Source organism: Herpailurus yagouaroundi, unplaced genomic scaffold, assembly GCF_014898765.1.
Source record: "Herpailurus yagouaroundi ecotype Mexico unplaced genomic scaffold, PumYag 183, whole genome shotgun sequence".
NCBI lineage: Eukaryota > Metazoa > Chordata > Mammalia > Carnivora > Felidae > Herpailurus > Herpailurus yagouaroundi.
The window spans coordinates 13,967,078-13,979,880 of record NW_024412414.1 but is presented as its reverse complement, the minus strand read 5'-3'; the positions used below and the strand labels follow the sequence as shown (position 1 = coordinate 13,979,880).

General features: G+C 39.5%; 1 pseudogene; it reads left to right on the top strand.

The window, feature by feature from the left end:
• Positions 1 to 5,346: 5,346 nt before the first annotated feature.
• LOC121041374 (transmembrane protein 230-like) lies at positions 5,347 to 9,772 on the top strand (annotated as a pseudogene).
• The last annotated feature ends 3,031 nt before the right edge of the window (positions 9,773 to 12,803 follow it).

Here is a 12,803-nt window from a genome sequence, read left to right as displayed (position 1 = left end):
AGTAGGCTGCACACAAGTAGAATGCACTCAATATGAGTTGGTAAATGAAAGGAGATTTCAAAACCAGTTCCTTCTGGGTCCAGGGTTCATGTACTTTCAGTAAGAGCTGCCTCAAATGTGTAATCATAATTTAAAGCTAGAAAACAAACAAACTTTGTCTGAGTACTTTGTAAAACTTTACAAATCAGAAAAGCATAGTGATGTAATGTTAACCGAGAAAGGACAGACTCCGTCTGAGCACAGAATTGGGACGAAGCATCCAGATGTAGCTTCTATGGTATCTTTTTACAGAATGGAAGAAGACAAAGACAGGGGTTTTATATAGTCTTTATGTAGTGCCCAATATAGTCTTATAACATGACATTTCATTCTATTCCTATTCTAAACTTAGAAGGATCAGAACATAGACAAATATAGCTGTTATGAGAAGAGAACAGATTCTCCCTTCATAAAAACTGATGTGTTAAGATGAATAATAGGTGAAAAAAAAGCAGACTTCTTACTTATAATGAGATCAGATAACAACCAAGAATAAGTTAAGTATTTTGCTAAATGAAAAAGAAAAAAAGGAAAGAAGTTAAGAAATGATGGATAACAAAATGTTTAGTTATATACTTAAAGTTAAAATTCTTAATAGAATATTATTGAGTTTTTTGAGTAGTAATGGTTAGGAATCCATTCAGCTGCAGGTAGCAGAAAAACCAACCACAAATAGCTTGAAGCAGTTCTTCTCAAACATGGCTGATTTTAGAATTACCCAGACAGCATTTAAAATGAGTGAATATTGGCCTCCACTTCTTTCTGTTTCTGGTGAAACTGGTCTCTTCCTGTATAAGTATTTTTTTTTAATTCTTAGTCATTCTATTGTCAGTCTATGTATCAGTTATCTCTTGGTGCATAATGAATTGTCCCAAGTTAGCAACTTCAAACAATAAATATTACTATCTTACATGTTTAGGTCATGAATCTTGGTACAGTCGAGCTGGGTACCTGCGGCTTAGGCTCTGTCCCAAGACTAATCAAGGTATCAGTTGGGACTACAGTTGTGTCCAGCTTCAGCTGAGGGAGGATCTGCTTCTTAGCCCTCTCACACTGATGAGTCTTTTGGGGTGATAGTGGGGTCTGGAGCCGACAACCAAGAAAGAATTCTTGAAGATGACTTTTGTTCCAAAAGGTGATTTTATTGGGGCGCTTGGGTGGCTCAGTCGGTTAAGCATCCGACTTTGGCTCAGGTCATGATCTCGCAGTTTGTGAGTTTGGGCCCCATGTCAGGCTCTGTGCTGACAGCTCGGAGCCTGGAGCCTGCTTCAGGTTCTGTGTCTCCCTCTGTCTCTGACCCTCCACCCGTTCATGCTCTGTCTCTCCCTGTCTCAAAAATAAATAAATGTTAAAAATTTTTTTTTTAAAAAAGTTAAAAAAAACACACAAAAGGTGATTTTATTAAAGCACAGGGACAGGACCTGTGGGCTGAAAGAGCTGCCTTGGGACCATGAGGAGAGACTGATTATATACTGTGGGGTTGGGGGAAGTAAAGTCCCGATGAAGTTTCCAAAGAGATTTTCATATGCTAACGAAGACTCCCAGGATCCCATAGGCCTAGCTATTGTCAAGCTAATGTTGTTTTTCCCTCTAGCAAAGCATTAACGTTAAGACAGTGGGAGGTCATGGAGAAACGTTTTACTCTGCCAGCCTCAAGTATTTGTCAACGGGCTGCAGGTTATAAGGAAATTTAATTTTACCTGCCATTTCCTTTTTGCCTTTGTTCCCAGACACTATGGAGAGAAGGGTTGGGGCTCCAGGAAACTGAGTCTACAGGTTCCTGGAGATTGGACTATTGATGATTGCCTTTTTCTTGTACTTTACTAAGATATATGTAAACTGATGGAGACTCAAGTCCTGCAGGACTGTGATCACCATCAGTTAACCATTTGTTTTTCTCCTTTCCTTTGTTCTTGGGTAGCCAGGAGTGCCCAGGGAATGTCGCACATATCCCACCTGGGGGTGGTGGGTGTCTGCCACCTTGTCAGCTTGCCTTATGCTCCCTCATTAACATGGTTGTTGGGTAGCCTCAATCCCTGAGTCCCTGTGGGTTTTTGCAGAGACACCAATGTTTTTGCCATGTGAGCCTCTCCAAAGAACAGCTCCCAGTATGACACCTTAAAATAGGTGATCCAGAGAGCAAGAAAGAGTACCCCATTATGAAAGCCATGGTCATGTGTAACCCAATCTTGGAAGTGACATCCCTTCACTTTTAACATACTCTGTTCTTGAGAAGCAAGCCACTAGGTCTAAGTCACTCCCAAGGGGAGAGATTACAAAAACATTGGAATACCAGAGAGTGAAGACCATTGAGGGACATCTTAGAGATAGCCTAAGGCAGCCAGGAATCAGAATTGGCTTAAATAAAGAGAGCTTTTTCTTTCTCACGTAACAAGAAGCCAGAGAGAGGCTCAGTAGCTGAAAATGTTCAGGGCTGCCAAGAAAGCAGAATGCCAGTCATCTCCTGGCATTTGACAGGGACAAAGGGAGAGAGGAAGAAGGAGGTCTATGCCAGACATGCCTCTCCTTTTTATTAGGGAAGCTAATACCTTCTTGTGTCTTCCTGGAAGACATTTGTTTGTGTCACTTGGGCTCCCGTAAATAGAGGTGGAAGTGAGTGGTGGATGTTTACCCTCAACCTTGATATAGGAGCAGCAAGGGAGCCTAGGGTCGTGAACAGCTTTTGAGTGCCTATCAATAGTGCGTGCACACAGTGCATACATTTCTTTGTATGTTCCTCTTCACTGTATCTTAATTTCAGTTTGTAAACTGAAGTGCGAATTAGTGTTAGTACAATAAATGTACTAAAGTCCATTATTTCCCGTAGCTTCAAACATATCACAATATACTCTTGAACCAGAAAGTAGCAAAACACCTTCAAGCAGCTGAAAGAGCTCTAATCAAGTTCGTGCGCCTAAATTTACAGGAAATGCCTCAGACCTTCATTTTCAGTTTCATTTATGAGTTTTTAATTCACAGTGCTAACAGAATTAATGATTAACTCATTCCACAGCTTGAAAAATAGGTTTGCCTCAGTTTTTGCCTAAAGGGTAAACTCAATATTTTAGCATTTTATAAAAGGACTTTCCTAATGTGGTCACAACCTTTGTTCATTGTCTTACTCCTCACTGCTTCTTCCACACTCTCTTGTCTCCAGCAACTCATGTGTTCGGAGAATAACGTCTTCTTCTTGACCTTGCTGCTCTCTCTCTGCCTGCAGTGTCCTTCCTGACTCATCTTTCAAGGTCTACATCACATCAAACAATCTCAGATGCCTACAGGGACAGAGAAACAATGCAAATGAGAAGAATGTGCTGGTGGATGCATATTAAACACATAGAAATAACTCTTGCAACAAGAGATATGCTCCATCCCATTTTTTTCTTAACATTTTCTCTCTTCTTGGTTGTTCTTTTAGACAAAAAGAATTTTGATGGAAACATAATGATCAGCCTAGGCTCATCACTGCTGTGTGGAATATGGCTACAGTATTGTCGTATCTTCTATTTCCTTTAATTTTGGGGGGGGGGGTAGTAATTAGAAATCCATAGTTCTGTGGAGTATTTTGTCTTGTTTTTGGTGTGTTTTTTGTTTGTTTGTTTGTTTGTTTTTAGAGAGAGATTGGGAGCACGGAAGAGCGGGAGAGGAGCAGAGATTGAGAGAGAGAGAGAATCTAAAGCGGGCTCCATACTCAGCGCAGAGCCTGATGTGGGGCTCAATCTCATAATGCTGGGACCATGACCTGAGTGGAAATCAAGAGTCAGATGTTCAACTGACTGAGCCAGCCAGGTGCCCCAGAAATCCATAGTTTAATATGAAGCATCCCATTTTAAAATCCAGGTATATGAATATACATATTTATCATTTAATTATTTTAATGGAGAAAGAGAACATTCTACATGCTGCATTAAATACATCTGTAGTCTGGAATCAGCCTGCTGACTGCTAGTTTGCAAGCCTATATCAAAATAATTTCTTTTTTGGAGTCTTTCCTAAATATCCAAGCTAGTTTCTTCCCCCACTGTGCTCCAGAAGTAGCAGGCTGACCTCCAAAATAACACTTTGTATATTCTACACCTGTGGTGTGTATGTAAGTCTTTACCAGGACTGTGGTAATTGGAGAGCTGAGTCTGCACATTTTGACCGAATTCCCAGCATAGCACATGGAGTTCATCTCATAGTTGATACCTTGTAAGTGCCTGATGCAGTAATACATCTTGAATGAATAAAGGAATCCAATACAGAAATGGAGTTGATATGGAGTTGATGTGGAGAGCACATGATCTAGTTAGAGAACAAATAGGCTTTGATTTAGCAATGAAATACTTGCAGGAGAAATTTCCTGGATGGACTCCTTGGACAGAAGCATTGGATAGTGGCCCAAGATTCATGCATTTCACACATATGTGTTGAAAGCCCATGATTCATCAAGTTCTCTTCTTATTCATGGGAATTCAGAAAACAACAACACAGAAAAAAAATCTTAGTAAGAAAGGAAAGATAAGAAAAGCAAAAAATAAAGCAAGTCATGTTTTCAATTGTTATCATGTATTTTGGGTGGGGTGTAAAATGAAACCAGGATGGAGGGAAATGCTAGCAAGAACCTGATGAATGAGATTGGGCTGTGTACAGATTGAAATAGGCTAGTCATGTTAGCTCTCTGTGAGAAGGGGAACATTTGAGTGAAAACCTTAAGGAAGTGAGGGAGCCATGCAAGTGGATATCTGGAATAAAAGTGATCCAGCAGATGGAACAACAAGTTCAAACCCTGAGGCAAGAGTATACCTATTCAAAGAAAGAGAGCTGGTGGAGGGAGGAGAGAAGAGAGTAGAGATAGGGAGGAAGCCAGATTAGACACATAACAGGAGGCTAAGAGTGAAGATCTCTTAGAACACTTATAAGCATTTTGTAACAACTTTAACTTAAAAAAATTTTTAAGATTTCTTTATTTTTAAAGAGAGAGAGAGAGAGAGAGAGAGAGAGAGAGAGAGAGAGACTAAGCACAAGTGGAGGAGGGGCAGAGGGAGAGGGAGACACAGAATCCAAAGCGGGCTCCAGGCTCTGAGCTGTCAGCACAGAGCCTGATACAGGTCTCGAACTCACAAACTGTGAGATCACAACCTGAACTGAAGTAGGATGCTTAACTAACTGCACCACCCAGGCACCCTGTGACAACTTTGACTTTTACTCCAAGGTAGATGGAAACCATTGGAAGAGCAGAAGAATGACACGATTTGACATATTTTCATGAGATCCTTCTAGTGATTCTGTTGAGATTGGACTGGATGGGAATAAAAGAGGAGAAGGATGACCACCGAGACAGTGATTGAGGTAATGCAGGCAAACATGATGGCAGTTCAAACCAGTGCTGTGGTCACAGAGGTAAAGAGGCTGATAGACAACTTGGTTTCATACCTCCTTAGGTTATTCACGTAACACCACACTCACTGCAGAATAATTGGGTCACAATGTGACATATCAGCTGAGTCCATGAATATCTTCTCTGGGATCTTTCTAATTTCAGCACAGCCAAAATGAGAATGAAATTGCCTAATCACCATTTATTCCCAACATTTAGGACAATGTCTACCACATATACATTAGATGGATGGGTGGATGGATGGATGCATAATCTGATTGATTTAGAATTTAAGAATTATTCATATTGCTATTTCTCACCATTCAGTGCAATTTGTATTCTTGGAAGCATGAATTGAGAACAGCCACAAGTGCTGATTGTGGCAAATGTGCTGCTGTAAAGCTGGGCTACAAAGACAGCCATTTTGTCCTGTCTGGTGATAAATAGGCATAGTTTGAGTAATGGCAATTAGAGCCAGAATTCAACTGGTGAGTCACTGTGAACACTACTTGAGTGAACTGACGGATTGTGATCATGACTATTCCTCATTTGGAAGCCTGGGGACTTAATGCTTTTGTTTGCCTGTGTTTTCTCCCTGGCACAGTCTGTGAGCCTGGAATGAAAAGATGATTATCTTTAACCAACATCTCATATTCTTTGATTTTCATCAAGCTTTTCACGTTTTCATATCAAGAAAATTGAAAATGATTTTTATATAAGACTGACTCAATGACGCTTTTGCAACAAATTGTCTTTTAAAATATAATATGCAGACCTTTTTTCAAAAAGTAAGTCTTGTAATAACTTCATAAAGCAAGAATGTATTAGTTCTTCATCTTCCAAAAATAAATTGAAGCCACTGTCCCTATTTTGATTAAAATAATTTTATACACACTTAGATACATAAAATGCTTTATGAAGGGGCTAACAAAAGATTCCACTATAAATCTTAAAACTTTGAAAATTCTGTCACTATTGGATCATCCAAATGAAGAACAATGTCTTTTTTTAGGTATCCCTCGTAAATTTTTTCTCTTAATTTTTCTGTAAACAGTTTTGTGTGTTTTGCTATCGAGCAACTTAAATGTATATTTTTTTAGGTCTTGCGGTCATTATTTAAAGTAGGCTGATAAACAACAAAGGCAGTTGATGTCAATAAAACTTAGAAGAATAAATATAAGAACAAAGGGAGAAGAAAATGTGCATCTGCTGAAAGGAAAGATACTGTTGAATACTGATTAGGAAAGTGGTCTGGGAGTTGTTGGAGAAAACCTCTAAAGCATGCAGCTTAATGTACAGCCGCAGTGAAAGGGCAGGGAGAATGCTAGATCATATGGCTGGGGAAAGACAATATAAATCAGATTTGGCATCGTTAATCTAAGTTCAAGTGCTAATGTCACCTAAAGAATTGTTCCCTACTTTGCTCCTGGTCAAGAAAGGTGCAGAACAATGCATTTGCTGCTGAAATGGTGTAGTAATGAGGCAGCTACAGGAATTTAGTGGTCTGTGGTTGGCAAGTAGGAGAAAAAAAAGAAGATTCACAACCCTGCTGGTAAGTGCACGCTAAGATGGGTGTCACTGCTCTTTCTCTTCAGATGAGCCATTGGGAGTGAAATAAACAAGAGATATCATCGAGTTCATATTAAACTAAACCCCAAGCCACTTCAGCCAGACTTGATGGAGACTTCCACATTCCCCAAAACCCTCAGATTTCTACCCTTTCAGTTTGTCTAATCTTTCCCCGGAGGATACTTTGCTGCCTCACTTGACAAGTAGTTCTCTTTATTTGGTTTTCCTCCTTTCTTCTTTTATTTATCTGCCTCTTCTCTTATTGGTATATTATGAGAACTAAAGAGGATACTAAATTTTTTTTTTAATTAATACAATCCTTGGTACATATTAAATGCTCAATTATATGTATTATTATTCAAACAACTACCCATTCTTACCTTTTCTTTATCTCAGTGCAGTCCTTTTTACTCTGGCCATTCTTCCAGTGTATTGTATTCTAGAAACCTACATTTCAGAGCTGAAAGCCTCTGTTGGTAATGTGTTTTACAGGTGTAAAAAAAATGGACTTTCAAGGGAAAAGATGATGAGGCCCAAATCTCAGAGTTGGTGCTTCTATGAAGACTTCTCTCCCATTTTCCATCCAACTTGAATCCTTAGTTTAGGGTTTCCTTACAGGGAATAAAAACACTAGATTCTCTCAATTTTGTCTTTGAACTATTTTTTCCTGTATATCACGCCCTCCATCCCCATCCTGCCCCCGTATCAACATCATGCTTGGATCATTGCAGTATCTCCCTAGCTCATTTTTTGGCTCCTCTCTCTCTTCGAATCCATTTACTCATCATGAAAGGTCACACTTCTAGAGCCATGACACTTCTGCTGTCACTTTAATCTTCCATGAATGCTCTAACCGAAATTCATATAAATACAAACTCCTTTGCTTCATTCTGAATACTCCTCATCCACTGCCTCTCTTCTTGCTACCGCTCTTCTCCAACACACCTCTCAATGCCAGATGGCCCACTGTTCTTAATATATAATAAATATGCTACAATTGTGCCCATTTATATGCATTTGCTTAAGTGTTCCCACTACAAAAGTATGTTATAGCATACCACACTATGTTATATATATTATTCTATTTCTTCCTTGCCTAAATTTTATGTATCCTCAATCCAAGGTAATGTGAAATTGAAAAACTGAAAGGGCCAGAAAACCCCAGAAAGTTGTTATGTGTCCATATATACAAGCATATGTATGCTTGTAAACAAGCATACTGGTATTTTTTCCTCTGAATTATTATTCCAAAAGCAATATCCTTCACCATCTTGTAAGGAAAAACTTCATGTGAGGATAGGTTCAAAACAAAACAATAATCAAAGCAATTCTTATGTCTGAAATTACCCTACTTGCAGGATCAGTTCTTTGATATTAAAAAAAAATGGATTCATTTAACTTGATAAATAAGAGGTTACTAATACCTGATATCCTCTCTTTGCTTGCAAATTGATTTTTTAATGAATTGGTGGAAACTTTGTTTGAATCTTTCTGGTACCATTACCCTTTTCACCTTTGCAAATCTGAGTTGACAGTGCAATAGAATGCTGCAGACAGCAGGATGCATAGTAAAAGATACAGCCACTGGACTGGTTGTCTTATCCACACAGAGCCATCAACAGGCTATCAACAGGCCCCCATAGATTTCCTCTTCCGGACACTCTTGGCACATAAGATCTTCCTAGTGTCTTTATGATTATGTTTATGGTTTTTAGATATTATGCAAAATATCACAGTACTAGATATAGTCGTAGAGGATGCATTAGATATCAGTGCACTTAACACATGTAGGCAAATTTAAAATGATCCGTAAAACATTGGGGTGCATGGGTGCCTCAGTCAGTTAAGCGATGGCCTATTGATTTCAGCTCAGGTCATGATCTCACAGTTCATGGCAATGAGCCCTGCACTGGGCTCTGTGCTAACTGCATGAAGCCTGCTTGGGATTCTCTCTCTCCCTCTCTTTCTGCCCTTCTCGCACATGTACGATCTCTCTCGAAATAAATAACCTTTAAAAAATAAATAAAATATTGATAGTATACTGAAGGGCGAGGGGGCAGTTAGGTGAGGCATACCATGAGGACTCAGGTGCTTCTGCTGCCAATGGGCAGTGAGCTGTTGGTGCACGGGTGGCTTAGTGCGGCTCTCCAATTGTAGCTGTGTCAGCCTGTTATGATGCGCTCTCCTACATCCTGGCTGCTGGAATCCTCAATACTAAAGTGAAATATTCAAGGCTCTCCAGCACAGATAATGGCTACATTGACCTTCAGTTTAAGAAAAGCCCTCCTGGGGTGTCTGGTGGCTCAGTCAGTTAGTTAGGCGACCGACTTAGGCTCAGGTCATGATCTCACAGTCCGTGGGTTCTATCCCTGTGTTGGGCTCTGTGCTGACAGCTCAGAGCCTGCAGCCTGCTTCGGATTCTCTGTCTCCCTCTCTCTCTCTGCCCCTCCCCTGCTGGCACGCTCTCTCTCTCTCTTTCTCTCTCTCTCTCTCTCAAAAATAAATAAACATTAAAAAAATTAAAAAAGAAAAAAAAAGCCCTACTAAGATCCCATATAAGGTCATTATGCTTGCTACAGCCCTGGTTTGGATTGGTGACTTTCTCATTGCCATAGGCTCCCTTCTGCTGGTGGGCTATATCAGCGAAGGAGTGGGGAGTGAGAGGAGGGAAAACAGGCTTGTCCAGTCCTGATCCTTGGCACCCTGGTGCTCCTGCCAGAATTTTACCACCTGCGCATGGCCTACTATGCATCCAAAGGCTACCAGTGTTACTCCTACAATGACATTCCGGATTTTGATGAGTAGCACCCATCCTCAACCCTGAGGGGATGAGTCACAGATGGGACTGAGCCCAGCTTTAAGATATTGAGCAGAAACTGTGACTAAGGGCTAAGGAGTTCTGCACTTTGCAGATGATAAATGAAAAATGGCCGGATTTTATGGGTCCAACCCCAAGATGTCAGCTGAGCTTACAATAACAAATTAACTGATTAGGACACGCTCTAGTTTTCATCTTCTGGCTCTGGCAAAAGCTGACAAGTTTTTCCACATGTATAGGTATCTTGCAAGAGTAGCAACATTAGTGGTGTGGGAAAGCAGGAGGTTATTCTGTCGTGGAAAGTGTCATTGCTACCTTCCTCTTTGGAGTTGAGCATTTCTTTTATTTTATGTTATTTTATTTTTCAACGTTTATTTATTTTTGGGACAGAGAGAGACAGAGCATGAACGGGGGAGGGTCAGAGAGAGAGGGAGACACAGAATCGGAAACAGGCTCCAGGCTCTGAGCCATCAGCCCAGAGCCTGACGCGGGGCTCGAACTCACGGACCGCGAGATCGTGACCTGGCTGAAGTCGGACGCTTAACCGACTGCGCCACCCAGGCGCCCAGAGCATTTCTTTTAAATAGTCCTCATTGTCAATTTGTTCTGGCGGGAAATGGAAGAATTTAGTATGTCAAATTGCATATCATTAGTCATTCATTTTGAAAACATTTGAGTCTCTTACCCGTGTACGCATCTCTAACTTTGTGTTCTAGTGGAACACCTTGGCAAAAACAAGTGTTGGTGTGGGTGTATCTGTTAATATTTTTTACTTGCTTCCTTATTAACAGTAGCCAGGACTTTTTTTAACCTCAGAGCAAGTTTCCAAAAGGTAAACACTGTCTCTGTTCACCAGTGCTTGGTCAGCTTGATTTGGTCCACCAGTAAACTGGCCAGCATACAATTTGGGTCATTCTGTTCTTTGTTGTTCATGATGTTCTGTATATCATGCCTTTAAGGGCTGGACTTTTGGCTGTTTTCTGAGGGGAAAAAATGTAGATAAGTGGTTATTATTTACCGATTACAAGCCTGTTGCTAGCACCTTGTATTATGATGTCATCTGCTAAAGATCACAAAACTCGGCCTAGATCCCTAGAGGACTAGACTGCCTTAGTTTGATTCTGTTTTCTAGCTTGCAAAAAGTGACATATTCAAAAGAAATTAAAACGCCGAAATCTAAAAAATACAAATAGTAATAACAAAACATTGATAATATAAAGTCATTACTGTCTTCCTCCTAGACAAAGACAGAGACTGTTTCACTTCACCTGAAAGCAAATTTTAAAGGTGTAATTTTTTAAGCTGATAAAATCCTCAGGTTTTATAAAGTGTACCCTGGGATAGTGTGCTAACATAGCAAATTATCCAGTCTTCGAATTTGAACTAGAACTTATTCCTGAAGTTCACTGCACAGGGTAGTCTGTTTCTCAGTTTTTCCTTGCCAAGTGACATGACCTTGAATTGTTCCCAGCTCCAGGTTTGCAAATAAAAAGCACTAGCTGATACCCAATGAACTCTGCAGTGGTAGACTATAAGATAGCTTTTTGAAAATTCAAAGGGTAGTTCTTAACATTTTATCTGACATTAAAGGAGGCGTGCCACAATCTGAAAATAGACCTTTTGGTCTTTAAACAGTAGCTATGAAAAAAGATATACACATCATCCCTACCAACTTAGCAAAATGTGTTTCTGTTTTGATATATGGTGGTCCTTTCTGCGGTTGTATTTCACATGGACTGTAGCAATATCACCAGGATATTTTTTAATGTGTTCATTAATTTTCTTTATAACTAATGCTGTTTCTGGGCTCATATTTTGAATTTAAGGTAGAATACCAAAGAAATTTATTTTTCTTATAATGTAACTTCAAATGCATTTGTACATAGCCTGGAGTTGGAATGACAAATTACAAGTCAGAATTACAAATTGCAAACTTGGAGGACAATATTAAAGATTTATTTAAATATATGAGATATAAAGAATGCTGATAGTTTGAGGTGTGTTTTTTTTCTCAATTAAATTAAGTAAATTCTATCCATGTCCTATTTTTAATTTTTTTTCAATGTTTATTTATTTTTGACAGAGAGAGAGAGAGAGAGAGCAGGGGAGAGGCAGAGAGAGAGGGAGACACAGCATCCAAGGCAGGGTCCAGGTTCTGAGCTGTCAGCACAGAACCCGATGCAGGGCTTGAACCCATGAACTGTGAGATCATGACCTGAGCCAAAGTCGGAAACTAAACCAAATGAGCCACCCAGGCGCCCCATCCATGTCCTATTTTATTCAGGAATTAGAGCCATCACTAACAGAGCATCATAGAGTCTGATATCCTGGATCAAATGCAGGCTCAATAATTTTGTAGCTATGTTACCTTGTATGAATTAAATATTTTATCTCAGCCTCAGCTACTTCTTCAAGATAATATGTGAAATGTAAGTATCTGCCACCTTGATTAATTGTGTACTGCATATAATAGGTTTTCAATACTATGATTGTTTTATTGTTGTTTTTATTTCTATTGCATGCAATTTTATCCTATGTTACCCTTCATGTGTCCTTTGTTCCTACCCATTTTCTTATAATTCTGCATGTTTTATTTATCACCCCCCACCTATCTGTTTAACTCCTTAAATGTAGAGTATAAATTATATTCCTAATTTTGTATGCCTTTCTTGCAATGTCTTGGTTATGACAGTCAATGATAATTTATTAAGTTCAAGTTTAGCCATTGAAATTTAGATCTGGATCATGACCTGATTCAATTGTTAACTTGTAAAGGATTGGTAGTTTTAGCACATTTCCCTCTCTTCTTTGGAGAATACTGAACATTTTCCCTGGTCGTAAGGGTGGAATTTGAACTGGGCTGGACCCGTTATGTAAAATCTTCCTTAGCTATAGATTCGGTCAGGAATTTAGGCAAACAAGATCAATTAGAGATTTTCCAAATTTTCTCATGGACTTAGCAAAAAATATTTTTCTTCCTGGGATGCCTGGGTGGCTCAGTGGGTTGAATGTCTAACT